General features: G+C 39.3%; 1 protein-coding gene across 1 annotated transcript in view; it reads right to left on the reverse strand.

The window, feature by feature from the left end:
• LOC129236331 (protein timeless homolog) overlaps positions 1-15859 on the reverse strand; it is a 153807-nt gene that overhangs the window by 12965 nt on the left and 124983 nt on the right. The gene's annotated exons all lie outside the window — the stretch shown is intronic.

Genomic DNA, 15859 nt, shown 5'->3' on the forward strand with positions numbered 1-15859 from the left:
TTCAAATTGGCACAAATTGTAAAGTTTGCCTTGACAAAATAAAGGAAATGGGGTGCATTTATCATCTGGAAAGCACTTACGAAAAATTAATCTGATAAAAAAAAAGAGAGAATAGTAGAATTTGCGAACTTTACGTTTACCATTAATTTATTATCCGTTTTCATAATACAGTTTTTTTGTTGTTGCTTTTTTCACATACATTAGTTTACGGTTACATATTTACACGAATTGCATGCTTTTTTTTCATTTTATGTAATTACATTTGCTTGCACTGTGAAAACAACTGCAAAAGTCGAGGAGTAGAAGTAAATCCAGAAAAATCGGGACTGATACTATTCATAGAAAACATAAAACACCTCCTCTTCAACAAATACCTTTTGGAGGGAAAACCCCTTAAGGTAACAGAAAGTGCTAAATAACCAAGACTTGTACTGGATAGGAAGCTAAATTGGGCGCTCACAGTCGCAGATAGAGTACGCAAAGTTACGACGACGCTGTACTTCGGGAGGCTCATTGAGCAAAAATGGGGTTTGAAACCCAGAATGATACACTGGTTGTAGACAGCAGTAATTCGACCAATTCTCTACTACGGTATTGCAATTTGGTGAAATGCCTTGGAGAAGGGCGTGAACATTAAAAGAGTTGAGAGGGTCCAAAGACTTGCATCTGTTCTTATAACCGGTGCAATGTCAACCACACCATCGAAGGCACTGCATGTGATACTAAACTTCCCTCTGAGCACTTTAAGTAAGCGGTCAAGCACAGACTATGGCCACGGCAAAATCCACTTTGGCACTTTGGGGCTTCCCGGACAGGTGGACTATACAGTCCCTCCTATACTTGCCACTACAACGTTCGCGACCGTCCCACCTACGAGGGAAGAGTGGGAACGCGACGCGGTAAGACAGGGCGAGTCGATCCATGTATACACAGATGGCTTAAAGCTCGAGAGCAGGGTGGGCGGAGGTGTATATTCCGAGCATCTGGGGATGTTCTTCAGTTTTCGACTTCCCGACTACTGTAGTGTCTTTCAGGCTAAACTGATGGCAATAATGAAAGCCGTGACACTGGTACAGTGTGATGCGATACCTGGAGACGATATCTTCATTTTCACTGATAGCCAGTCGGCGATAAAATCCCTCATAAAACAGTCGACAACATCCAAGGTAGCCATGAAAAGCCGCAATCCTCTTAACGAGATGGCGGAGTCATTTCACCTAATGATAACATGAGTCCCTGGCCATTGTGACATTGAGGGGAACTGCAGAGCCGATGAACTATCGAAAATCGGTACCAAATTGGCTGATGAGTACATAGACAATGATATATGTAGGTATACCATACAAACATGTAAACTACGTATCCGCGAGGAAATTATAAGAGTAGCAAATGAAAGATGGCGTAATGAAGCCACTTGCAAATTCGCACGACAGCTGTGGTCAACTCTCAATGCTAAACGCCCAGAGAATGGGTGTGCAAACACATGACTTCTGCAGAAGTTGTCTAGACGAGGAAGATGTAGAGACGATCCCACACCTTCTGTGTCACTGTTCTGCTCTATACAGACGTAGACTCGCCATTTTGGGTGAAAAATTCTTTGATGAATTAGAAGATCTCGGCTCTGTTCGCTCTAGTACACATTGATTTTAGGAGGGATAAGGGCTAAGGGCTAGTTCCCTACGTGGCATCACAATGGGCCATGAGCCTGAGTGGTGTGTCCTCCAGCGGACAGCCGCTTCAACCTATCCTAACCTAACCTATATAGTGCTTGCGACATTAGAAAATGTGTACCTCGGTGATTCGTTTGTCTTTCTCATTTTTTAATTTGTATCAGCTGAATGAATTTAGCGGAAGTACCGTCTTATTCATTTTCAGGCGAAATGACAGTTTGCGTTAACTTTCGCGCGGTGTGGTCTCACAATGGCAAAATTTACGCTGCGTACATTAAAGAAAAAGCTGACGTACTGAACAAATTAAAAGCGGAAAATTCCATTAATGTATTAGCTAAAAAGATCTTGACGTGCATAGACCAAAAATAACTCGAAATTAAATAAATTGACAGTCCATGATGAAGTTTTTTACGCGATCTGAATCCGGTCAGAGTTTAGTGCAATGGACTTAATTGTGTCTGAGTGCTGTAGCTGCTCGTCTATCCCGACAAACAAGCAAAAAACAAAATGCTTGGATTGGAAAAATGGAAACAATGTTTGCTCAAGTGATGATAGGACACTGCAGAGACCCAGAAACTCAGTAACAGTGTGCTACTGAAAAAGCGAGTGTGTACAAAACAAACCAAAGTCAAAAATTTCTTTAATTTCAAATTAAACTTATCGCTTTAAAGTGTATTAATATCGTATAAACAAAAAAAATTGGATTATAATAGGACTATGAATAAGTTCGTGCGGTTTTTTCGAAATTTGAAACTTTATTGACGTAAAATGGTTACAAATTTAATATTCAAAGTATTGTCCATCGCTTACTACTACTTTTTCCCATCTTTCTGGCAATTCACGGATTCCCTTTGTGAAAAATTCGGTCGGTTTTGCCGCAATCCACGAATCGATCCATTTTTTGACTTCATCGTAATTACGGAAGTGCTGGTCAGCCAGGTCATGTTGCATCGATCGGAAGAGATAGTAATCGGATGGCGCAAGGTCTGGACTATACGGCGGGTGGGGTAGGACATCCCATTTGAGCGTTTCTAAGTATGTTTTGACCACTTGTGCAACATGTGGCCGAGCATTGTCATGTTGCAAAATAACTTTGTCGTGTCTATCGGCGTATTGCGGCCGTTTTTCTCGCAGTGCTCGGCTCAAACGCATCAATTGTCGTCGGTAGACATCCCCCGTAATCGTTTGATTCGGTTTCAGTAGCTCATAATACACAACACCCAGCTGGTCCCACCAGATACACAGCATAACCTTCAGGCCATGAATATTCTGCGCCGACGTCGATGTTGAAGCATGGCCAGGGTATCCATACGTTGCCCGACGTTTTGGATTGTCGTAATGGACCCACTTTTCATCGCCAGTCACAATTCGATGCAAAAAACCCTTTCTTTTGTGCCGTTGAAGCAGTTGTTCGCATGCCATAAAACGGCGTTCAACGTCTCTTGGCTTCAATTCATACGGCACCCAATGGCCTACCTTTCGGATCATTCCCATGGCTTTTAAACGTTTGGAAATGGTTGATTGATCAACTCCCAAAGTTTTTGCAACCTCTTCTTGCGTTTGAGCCGGATCTTGATCGAGCAATTCCTCCAATTCGGTATCCATGAACTTTGGCGGCGCACCCTCGCGTTCTTCGTCTTCCAAGCCAAAATCACCACTTTTAAAGCGTGCAAACCACTTCTGGCACGTTCGCTCAGCTAGAGCATGCTCACCATAAACTTCCACCAAGATACGATGACTTTCGGCTGCTTTTTTCTTCATATTAAAATAATGAAGAAGAATTCCCCGCAAAAACACATTATTTGGCACGAAATTCGACATTTTCAAGTGTGGTAAAAATATTGTTGTTTACGCTTCAAATAAAAAACTTATACTGACGTTTGTGCCTTACGACAGTAGCTCTCCAATGAATGTTTGGAAATGTGGATCGATGGAATAATAATCAAGTTACGCCATCTGTTGTAAAACCGCACGAACTTATTCATAGTCCTATTATATTACATATAATGGGCGCTTACACCCTTTTTGGGTGTTTGGCAGATGTCTTTCTCCTATTTGCGGCGTGCACCTTGAAGTTGTTCCACAAATGGATTGACCCACAGTTTCAAGCTGACTCCGAACCGTAGATTTTTTATGGCAGAAATACACTCGAAGGTTTGCCATTGCCTGCCGAGGAGCGCCCGTTTATAAAAAGAAACTTCTTCTACATTTTGGCGCAGTCACGCACCATTCCATTCGATTACGGCGGCCGTTTGCATTGTCAAAAATTTCGATTGCTATTAGTAAAAAACTATTTAAATTTGTATGCAAAACAAAATAAAACAAACTTCAGTACTTGAGACAACCTCGAAACTTGCACCGAGCGCGGTTTTCAATACGTGCGAGAATTGAGTTGGCACTGTATCTGCCATATTTGAATAGAGTCGACAGAGTCGCATTTTATAGTAAGAGATAATGGAAAAAAAACACAAAGTGTGTATGAATCAAACACAGAAAGTGACGATGGATAGGTCACACATTGAGAAAACCACCAGATAGCATCACGAGAATGGCACTAGACTGGAACCCGCAAGGGAGCACAGGAGCACAGGTCGCGGTTGTCCAAAAAAACACTTGGAGAAGGTCGATGCTGCGCGTACTACCAGATGCCGACATCTCGTGGGACGGTGCGGAAACAACAGCACAGAACCGTGTACGATGGTAGAGTCTTGTCGAGGCCCTATGCTCCCGAAAATAGTAAGCAAGGAGAAAAAAAACATATGAAATTCGAAGGTTTGTTTTTGCCTGCCGAATAGCGACCGCTATAAACATTTGCCATAACACATACATATTTCAAAACAATAGCCTTAGTCCCTATTATTAAAGATTTAAATTTTATATATTTTTTTTTTTGTTTTTTTTTTCTACATATGTTTTTTTTCTTTTGTTTTTCGTACCCGTCATAGAACCTTTCAATTTCCAATTGCTATTCGCTTGCATTCAATTAAAATTTCTAATTTCTCTACACAAAAACCAAACCTAATTTTTTCGCCGTGTTTTCATTCTCGCTACAAAAATTTCCATACTTAATTGCAGTGTTCGTGCAAAATAAAAAATAAGGTTTTGTTTTTGATAAATTTCCGATTATGTAACTGTACGTACATTTTGCATCCGTTTTCCGCAACTTTTTATTTACTCGTATTTGCATTTGAGAATTTTTATTTGTTTGGCAACGCTTGCAGCAAAGCAGTCTATTTTGCAGCAAATTTTTGCATTACACAATGCGCTCGCCTATAAAGTTAATTAAAAACAGTTACACCGACCTACGCATACATACATTCAAACAAATATAGACGCACACACACACACACGTGTGCATACTCGACACTTATATAAGCAATTAAAAAAACGACTATCAACTGCCAACTCGGCGATTTCATTTATTAATTCCGGTTTAATGTTGCCACGCAATTTGCTTTTGGTAATTTAAAAATCAGATGCAAAAATAAAATTATCCAAAAGAGAAATTAAATATCGTTAATAGGAAGTGCATCCGCCAAGGCTGCATGCGCTGTGGCCTTTGAGTTTTTTCAGCGTTGCGGTGGTGGACTTGGGTGCGGCGGGTGGTTTTTTTTAGAAAATCAACAACATGGCTAATGCTGTACAAATATACATACGTACATATGGATATCCCCCTAAAGCAAAGTTGTTTTTTATATTAAGTGGGCAGCTTAACCTAACACTTTGCGATGCACTGCCGGGGGCCTCTCTATGATTTGCACAAGGGCAGAATAGCAAGAAATGCTAAAATGCTATACCAATATCATTTTATTTTGCCGTTACAGTGTTGCATTTACTCTGCTGTGCACTTGAGGCTGTTTAACTTTCGTGTTCTTTTCTCAAAATTTTGCACCTTAACCGGGCAAAAGTGCTAAATTTTCTACCCACTACAAAAATTGAGGGTGAAAGTTGTGCAGCTGATTTTAATGTAATAGCGTACACCAGCTTGACAAAACAGCTGTGCGAAAGCTCTAACTCCACAAAAAATGGAAGCAAATCAATAAATTTTATCATATTAAATACAAGGCGAAGTTCAAAATAAATAAGACTGAGCTAAAATAGAAACGGGAGAAGCTTTGTTCTGATAACTTCGAGTTGATTTGTTCAAAACAGTTCCGTCTGGCCTCGATAAACTGTTTAGTGCGATCTAAAAGCTTTTTCGAAAGAGTGTTTCAGGTCATTCACCGGAACCCGGCATGGTCTTAAGGATGTCGGACGTCCAAGACATTTGTATGGCTTCTACGGACGCAAAACGTTTTCCTTTCATGGCCAAATGCAATTCTCTAAATAGGTAGAAGTCACAGGGAGCTATATCGGGCGAATACGGTGAGTGATTGATGGTTTAAATACGATTTCTAGTAAAAAAATCAGTCACAAAAGTGAAACGATGAGGTGGTGCATTATCATGCAATAAGCGCCAGCTTCCTCCTTCGCGGTATTCAGAGCGAATTCGACGAATGCGATGCAACAAACGCTTCAAAACGCCAAGATAGAAAATTGCATTGATGCTTTGGCCCGTTGGCACAACCTCTTTGTGGACAATTCGCTTGGAATGGTAAAAACAAATGAGCAGCGACTTGATTTTTAACTTCTCCAAATGCGAGTTTTTGGGTGGTAGCTCGTCTGGGGCCTTCCATTCGGCACTTTGACGCATAGTTTTAGGTTAAAAGTTTCATCACCCGTTACAATGTTGTAAAGGAAGATCTCGTCTTTTCTCGCCTCTTTAATGAGGTCTTTCGAATGTTGAATTCTGAGTAATTTTTGGTTCTCAGTTAACTTGTGCGGAATGACACGTACACAGACTTTTCGGAAGCCCAAATGATCAGTTCAAATACCATAAATCAATGTTTTGGAGATATTCAACTCCGATTCCATATACTTCAGCGATGAGTTCGGTTCATTTTTGATAAATTTACGAAGAATTTCGATTTTGTTTTCGGTGATTACTGATTTTGGGCTTGGACTTATGTCCTCACAACCATCTCTGAAGCGTCATGAACTCTGGCGCAAGATAGACAATTATCGCCATAAACTTTTTTCATCAATTCAAATGTTTTGGTAAACGTTTTACCGATTTTAAAATAAAATTCGATATTAGCTGTTTGTGCGAAACTCATTTTCGTGCCGATGACATAAACTGACTGACACTTTAGCAATAACGTCGCTTCCACTGAACCGAATGTCACCCAGCTTTCACTGGAAGTCAGGTAGGGATGTAAATTCAACCGCACTAACTCTCCCCTCTCTCTAACTCTCATCTCTCCAACTCGCCAGCCAAAAGGCTTGTCCGACATCCCGAAGGACATTCCCGTCAATGGCCTGAAACACTCTTTCGAAAAGCTTTTGGTCGCGCAAAACAGTGTGGTCTCGATACACAATAGCGAACTATTTTGAATAAATAAACTCGAAGTTATCAGAACAAAGCTCCTGTCGTTTCTATTTTAGCTCAATCTTGTTTGTTTTGGGCTTAACCTGGTACAGTGGCGAGCATAACTGAGTGCATGATGCTTTTTCATATTATTTTTTTTTTTAATTTTTATTTTCTATTTTTATTTTATTTTTTTTTTTTTTTCTATTTTTTTTTTTATTTTTTTTTTTTTGTTTTCTATTTTTTTTTTTATTTTTTATTTTTATAATTTTTTTATTTTTTTTTCTTTCATGTTCATATTTTTATTTTATTTTTTATTCTTATTTTTATTTTTCTCACATTTATTTATGTTTATATATTTTTTTGTATTTGAAATGTTTTTGTTGTTTTTATATTGCTTAACCTTGCTTAACCAAAACCATATAAATCAAACTTTCGAACTTTATATAAAATTTAGAAAAATTCAACAATTTTTCATATTTTGAACTTTTAAATCAGAATTTTTAGTAAAATTTCTAGTATGCAGTTTTACAGCCTACTGAACTTTAGTATCATTAAGTCCCGTTTTAAGCGGCTAAAGAATCACGTTCATTAAAAAAGTGCTTGGTCACGTCTCAGCAGTTGTTTTCGCATAAAAAGTGCACTTTAAGAAAGCTGGAGCTAATTCTTTAAATTTTTTTTTTTTGCAACGGTCCTGTGCAATTTTTTTCCAAAGAAATTTACTTTTGCAATGAAATGCAAAAATACGTAAAACAAAAATTATGAAAATCCAGCCAATTTTTAAACCACTTAAAAAAGTTATGATTTAGCTCTTATTTCTTAGAAATTTCTCTTACGAACAGAAGTGAGAGATCGAAAATTATTTTTCGAAACGGACGCCAGGTTAAAATTTACGCGTGAATGGCAAAAAAAAGTCTCTCTAAAAAGTCTTCTTCAAGCATTTCATAAAAGGCCACAAAATTGTAACATATTTTGTGCAAACTGCATGAAAAAATTCGGAATGTATAGATTTTTACTTGGCAGTGAATATTTTAAAATATTATACAAAGTTGGCATTCTCAAAGGTAACACCTCGTGACACCGCTTTTTTTTACCTCACTAACTGTGTTGATATTATTAACCTCAAACTTTTCATATACGAAGAGCTTAGAGTTTGCATCAGTGCGCCGTTTTGATACTGTTATGAGACCTCCAACAGGCAGATATCTACAGCCAACCAGAGCTGTTGATATAATGGAGGAGATTGATAGGATTCAGGTTAGGTTAGCGCACTGCCCCAGGCCATCGAAGAGAAGAGCATCCAGTCACATAAATCGTCTAGCTGCCAAATCCGGACATTTACAGAGAAAATGCTCAACAGTCTCCTTCTCTAAAAGGTTAATGGACACAAGGAGTGGAGAATTTAGTTATAACTAAGGAGCTCGTAAGGCTTTGAGCGTCTTTCGAAAATTTTTATATATTAGGCAGTAGGGACCTCCCTTAAGTAACAGTGGAAGTTCGAAGTCGATCAAAAGTTGGATTCGTACTTTAAGCGTGTTTTTTTTAATAAGTCTGCGTTTTACTAGCGACGAGGAAATGAGTGACCCAAGAGATTTGATCTCCTCCTTACAGGAGTTTACTAGCTTCGTTCTGCACCATGGCGTCATCGGAGCCTTGATCGCAGCTTGACTATCGGAGAAAATGTTAATATCTCCCTCGCTCCCGCGTCCCTAACACTTTTGCATGCCGGCAGGATCGCAAATACTTCCGCTTGAAAAGCACTAGCAGTATTTTGTAGTTTAAAGGAGATAGATAAATCGGCTGATTTAGAGAAATCCTTTACTCGGACTGCCGATTCCATCTTGGAACCGTCAGTGAATACAGAGGTGCAAGCTTCGGTACAGATTCCCCCTTCGATCCAACCTTGACCTTCCGACACATATGCGAATGGGAATAAACCTCCTTCACCGAACAATTTTTTACTCATTTTAAATCATTTTATAGTTTAAACACATCAAATAAATTGTCTGGCTAACTTGTATGCGTCGCTCCACTGTGTGACGTTTGAGAACACGTCTCTCTAGATTTAGCCGACAGACTTTTGATGATTGACCCTGATCTTAGTTAATGGACACAAGGAGTGGAGAATTTAGTTATAACTAAGGAGCTCGTAAGGCTTTGAGCGTCTTTCGAAAATTTTTATATATTAGGCAGTAGGGACCTCCCTTAAGTAACAGTGGAAGTTCGAAGTCGATCAAAAGTTGGATTCGTACTTTAAGCGTGTTTTTTTTAATAAGTCTGCGTTTTACTAGCGACGAGGAAATGAGTGACCCAAGAGATTTGATCTCCTCCTTACAGGAGTTTACTAGCTTCGTTCTGCACCATGGCGTCATCGGAGCCTTGATCGCAGCTTGACTATCGGAGAAAATGTTAATATCTCCCTCGCTCCCGCGTCCCTAACACTTTTGCATGCCGGCAGGATCGCAAATACTTCCGCTTGAAAAGCACTAGCAGTATTTTGTAGTTTAAAGGAGATAGATAAATCGGCTGATTTAGAGAAATCCTTTACTCGGACTGCCGATTCCATCTTGGAACCGTCAGTGAATACAGAGGTGCAAGCTTCGGTACAGATTCCCCCTTCGATCCAACCTTGACCTTCTGACACATATGCGAATGGGAATAAACCTCCTTCACCGAACAATTTTTTACTCATTTTAAATCATTTTATAGTTTAAACACATCAAATAAATTGTCTGGCTAACTTGTATGCGTCGCTCCACTGTGTGACGTTTGAGAGCATGTCTCTCTAGATTTAGCCGACAGACTTTTGATGATTGACCCTGATCTTAGTTAGTGGACACAAGGAGTGGAGAATTTAGTTATAACTAAGGAGCTCGTAAGGCTTTGAGCGTCTTTCGAAAATTTTTATATATTAGGCAGTAGGGACCTCCCTTAAGTAACAGTGGAAGTTCGAAGTCGATCAAAAGTTGGATTCGTACTTTAAGCGTGTTTTTTTTAATAAGTCTGCGTTTTACTAGCGACGAGGAAATGAGTGACTCACAGAAAAAAAGCTTTACGAGACAGAGACAATGACACAGCTTGTGTGAGTGGCGTAGTTATCGAAATTGAAACAGGAAACTGTCAGATATTCCTAAAAAATCATAATTTCTGTTAAGTTAGTAAGCAAAATGTCCATATTAGAATCTTAATGAACCGGCGCGCAACCGTAGAATAGCCGAAGTATCCTGAACGTGTTACTGTTTTGCTCAACTTTTGAAGCGGTGGCCTTATGAGCTCATTATTAACGGTTTTCGGATAGCGCTACAGAGGCACGCTAATCAATTTTTTTTAGCACATCAGTTATTAAATAAAATCGAGCTCTAGTTTTAGAAAGGTAAGGCTACGTGGCATTAGATTAGACTTGTGGGGCGTTGGACAAGTTCGTCAGGAGACCATTGTACTACACCCGAATAGATTTTAGTAGAAAGAATAGAGATAGGAAAGATAAAATGTAGATGGTAAGACGCAAAAATTAGTTTAAGGTCACTCTTCCAAAAATCTCTTGGATCCCAGACCTACGTCTTCTATGGGTAGACCTCATGAAGTCGTCAATCCATAGTTGAATCGATGCGGAATTGACACCTAGAAAGGGTTTAGGCCCTAGTGGTATACTTCATGGTCTTCATTAGTCAGTTCATCAGCTAACCAGTTCCCTGTAATACCACAATGCCCAGGCGCCCAAATAAGACTAACTTTGTTGTGTTTTACAACACTGTTCAGTTTTGTCGTATCTGCCTTGTGACATAGGAGTACTTAGTGTTTTCGTCTAAGTACCATCCAGATCCGCTACAATCAGTGGTTATGGATCCGTCGGTATAGAAAGTGTGCTGATATCCCATTGATCTCTATCTGGGATCAAAACATCATATTTCCTACCGAAGCTAACGGAAGGCACCCGATTGTCCACTGGCATCGAGAACAGTGTGCACCGCTGCGACAATTGGCGGTGTATCTACGTGCCATATAAAGGTGTCCAGTAAAACTGCAACCACCCATTTTGGCAATGTTCGTCCTAAGCTCTAGTCGTTCGCCACTGGAGCAACACCTGGCAGGGGTTTGGATTTGCATACATCTGATTAAGGCTGACATTGAGTGCAATCCCTTGAGGTTATATCTGCTGCGGCGTTAGTCAGAGAAGCCTCCATCCGAACTCTACTTGGGTTATGTGCAATCATTGCAATGAAATGGAGCCACCTTGAAACCAACTCTGGTCTTAAGAGCCATAAGGAGTGGACCACGCGATTTCTGGTTACTTTCGCCAACAGGCGACCATAAGACACGGTCCCAATCCTACGCAATATGCGGGTGCCTATCCAAAGCACCCAATAAGGGACCTACATGGCACTCAATAGATAAGTATAGCTCTTCTACAAAAAGCAACACAAAAAAGTCTTAACCAATCTTTTCTAGCATCAAGTTAAAGAAATCACACGGCAGCGAATCACCCTGTCTGAAACCTAGTTTGGTATCAAATGGCTCGGATACGTCTCCCCCAATCTTGCCGTCACAGCCGTATTAGCTATGCGGAGATACCAAACTCAAGCATCGTGGAATATAGGCAAATCTTTTTCGTGCTGCTGAATTAGGCTTTAAGGAGACACCTTTTTTTTTTTGTCAAGCTCAAGGGTCTTTTCCAAAACATGGCGTTTTGTAAATATCTGCAACAACTATCGGAGGATACACGAAAGTGCAAGGTCTGTAATTATAGAAAAACATGTAGCTGCCCATCAGGAATTGGAGGAGAAGTCCGAAGTTTTATGGCAGCTTGACACCACTTTAAAATCGTAGCTGGCTTTTGAGCGAAACATTTTTATTGCGAAAATGCACTCAGCCTGCCGGGGGACCGACAGCCACCGCCCATTTCACATCAACCCCAGACGTGTTTATTTGTCCGGACTGTCGCCACCACTGCACTAAATGGCCAACTATTATTACAGTTAATATTTAAATTTATCAATAAAATAAATAAAGCCCAGTCCAGTCAACGCGACAAGAGGTAAACGAAACGCAGCCAACAGTTGACACAACGCAGAACACACGCTAGGCGAGCGGGCGGGTGGGTAACATCGACATGGAAACGCATGTGAATGCAGTGCGAAAGGACACAGCTGCCAACGATAGTGAATAAAATGCGAAAGGGCAAATGAAATGTAGTGAAGTGACCGAAGAAAAGTGGTAAAATGGAATGCCTCTTCTGATTGGATAGGCAACAGAGTGCGGGACAATAAGAGAGCGCAGAAGGCCAGAGGGCAAATGACAGGGCAAGCAAATACCGACATACATACATATATATATATAAGGTAGCCAGAGGGGCTAAGAGGAAAATACTGGCGATAGTTTTTAAATCCGCGCAATGGCTGCACAGCGTGGCAATCAATCCATCAGCTGAGCGGTCAGAAGCGCGAAGGCGGCATTGGGGAAAGCCATTATTGCGAGTCATTGCGCTGGTGATAAATAAATGTAAGTATTAAATATATTTTTTTATGTGAAGGAAAGTACTGAAATATTATGTGTGTGTGTGTGTGTGTGTGTGTGTAAGTATAATAAATATATACATTCAGATGCAATTTATATAGAGCATACAGCCGATGTGTATGGCGGACTTGGTCGCAGCGATGTCTCTATTAAAATTTGAATGAGCCTAAAGCTGGTGATGCGCAATTTAAAACAACAAAGCCAACAAAAACTCGCCGATATTCAGACGCAACTTTCAACACGAGCATACATATGTACTTATATGTAGCAGGCGCGCAACCTGGATTTGGTTCCGGGAGGGGTTTTAGTATAAAATTCTTTAAATATTAACAAAAACAAATAAAATTAAGATCGGAGCACAAAGCCTTAATTGTTTCCAAAATTAACTATTGGCATGATATCTTTGGATATTCTCCAAAATCAATACAAAACAAATTAAAAATCATTTTAAATGCGGCCAAAAGAGCTTCAATTGGCGCCTACTGCACTACACCTATAAATCACTTGGCCGTAAAACAATGTGGATCAATATTTGGAATTGAAATTCATCAACCCACTAAAGATCTAAAAAACTCAAAAACAGTCCTTCAATTAAAAAAAAAAAATAAATAATTGGCGCGTACACTTCTGTTAGGTGTTTGGCCGAGCTCCTCCTCCTATTTGTGGTGTGCGTCTTGATGTTGTTCCACAAATAGAGGGGCCTACAGTTTCAAGCCGACTCCGGACGGCAGATATTTCTATGAGGAGTTTTTTCACGGCAAAAATACACTCGGAGGTTTGCCATTGCCTGCCGAGGGGCGACCGCTATTAGAAAAATGTTTTTATTAATTTTGCTTTCACCGAGATTCGAACCAACGACCTCTCAGTGAATTCCGAATGGTGATCACGCACCAACCCATTCGGCTACGGCGGCCGCCCTTACAGCCCTTCAATAATAAATAGAATTATTGGCTATGCCTATCATTAGGTATCTCAATAAATAACAAGCAAATATCCCCTCCTAAATTTCCCAGTTGGCAGCTCCCTCCAACCTCTGTAGACACATCCCTACCTTGCTTTTTTCATATCAAAAATGAAAAATCACCAGATACCAATTTACAATAAACCCTTCTTTACACTCCCAAATAGGCAGAGAATGTTCAAATTCATCTACACAGAAGGCTCCAAAATAGAAAATTGTACCAGTTTCGGTGTAATCTGCAATGATGAAACAATTATTGCAGAACAGTTACCAGCCTAGGTCTCGAATTTCACGCCAGAAATTATAGCCATCTATGAAGCCATAAAATTTGCCAGCTACAGTCGAGACAAATTTGCAATCGTCACAGACTCACCAACATCATTCGATACTATAAAAAGCCTCAAACTAATAATAACATTTATGAAGATGGCATAAGAAATTTACTTATAAAAAATAAAAACAAAATAAAACTTATCTGGGTGCTAAGCCACGTACAAATTAGAGACCACGAACTAACCGATCTAACAGCAAAGGAGGCATTGAGACGCCCCTTTATTATGTCCAATAATCACTTAGTCAGCGTCATACAAAGCTACAACTCGACACTTTTTACACCTAAACAAAATCGTGCATACGACAAACCTACCACTTGGTAGAAAAAAATAAGCCCACAAAAATTAACTGTGAACGCAATCTCCCAAATCGACCACAACTCTGAACTAACAAGAAAGGACCCAGTTAGATTTGCACGACCAAAATTAGGACACAGCACTTTGACAAACCAACATTTAATAAATAAAACCCTTTCCAATATATGTAGATGCCGCAATAGATCCCCAATCAACATAGAACACATTTAAGAAAAATGTCAAAATTTCAACCAAAAAGTTCTCTTTCGAATGGACCTCCGTACAAACCCAACCTAGAAAACCTCAAGACTTTTTTAATATCTTTAAAATACTCCACAACAGATAATCTGTTTAACCTGCCTTCAATAGTGCATTTAAACTTCAAGGCGTAGCACAAAACTTTTGCACTTTTTGTTGACTTTTCCTGTGCATTCGAACTCTCTCGCGAGATATGCTTTTTTATAAACTGGCATCTTTGGGCTTCTCGGCCCATCTGATAGAAATATTAAAACTGTTATACGAAGACATTCCAGTCATATTTGGCTCCTCCTAAGCTCGGGCTTGTTCCTGTTGTTCCCTCTGTATTTAAATGATTTAGGGGGTCCCCCGGTGGTCTAGAATTTTTTTGATATTTCGAAAATATAGACATTTAAGAATATACTGTCAAATTTTTGAAAGGATATTCCCAGTATTTTCGATTTCACAGCCGTTCTAGCAGGTAGAGTCAGATTCGACACGCGGCCAATCTCAAAACTTTAAACTCAATTATCTGAAACGACTTTTTTCGGTCTGGTCTTGTCAAAAATAAAAAAAAAAAACTATTTAATCGAATTGGCTAAAATTTTAAAATGTTCTCAACATCAATAGCTATCGCCCGTAATAGAATCATATTATTATTTCAATTATTACGTATTTCTTTTTTATTAAAAAACTGAAAAAAGCGCGAATTTCAGAGTGTCAAATTCAAAACCGCGACATTTTGTAAATTTTTTTTTTTGTTCTTAGTACGGGATATTTTTTTAGTCTTTGTATGTCAGATAAATAGATGCCAAAATGGGCAACACCGTCCAGGTCCAATTTTTCGGGAGGGTCAACTTCAGCGCCATTTTTTAAAATATTAAAACTAAAAACAATTTTTTTTTTTTTCATTTTTATTTAAATAAAAAGTCTAAAAAAAAATTTAAATATGGTTTCTCATTTTTCTATTTTAAAAAAAATTTCTGAAGATAACCTAAATTTTCGAGCTCTAGACCACCGGAACCCCCCAAACGATTTCCTCCTTGGTGGAGCTAAAGTCGCAAATCTTCATATCGAACTGTTAATGTACGCCGATGACTCAGTGCTTTTTGCCGAGCCACCGAATTGCAGCATATGATCGATGCAATCTGCGATTATAGCATTCAATGGGATCTTAAAGTAAATTTGACTAAGTCTAAAAGCATGGCGTTTAAAAGGTGTAGCAGAATTCCTTCTTCTTATAATTGGAAGTCTGGCGACGAGAATATCGAGTTTGTTCAAGAATATAAATACATATCTGGCCATGCTGCTTACATAAAAACTCTCCTAAATCTACGTTTCATATAAACTGAAAAATTATAGTGCGTGCTCAAGGTGGATCATGTTTTATGGGGCGCAAGTTTGCCGTGTCGATGAATACGATTCAGTTGAGTGACTTCTA

Source organism: Anastrepha obliqua, chromosome 1, assembly GCF_027943255.1.
Source record: "Anastrepha obliqua isolate idAnaObli1 chromosome 1, idAnaObli1_1.0, whole genome shotgun sequence".
Classification (NCBI taxonomy): domain Eukaryota; kingdom Metazoa; phylum Arthropoda; class Insecta; order Diptera; family Tephritidae; genus Anastrepha; species Anastrepha obliqua.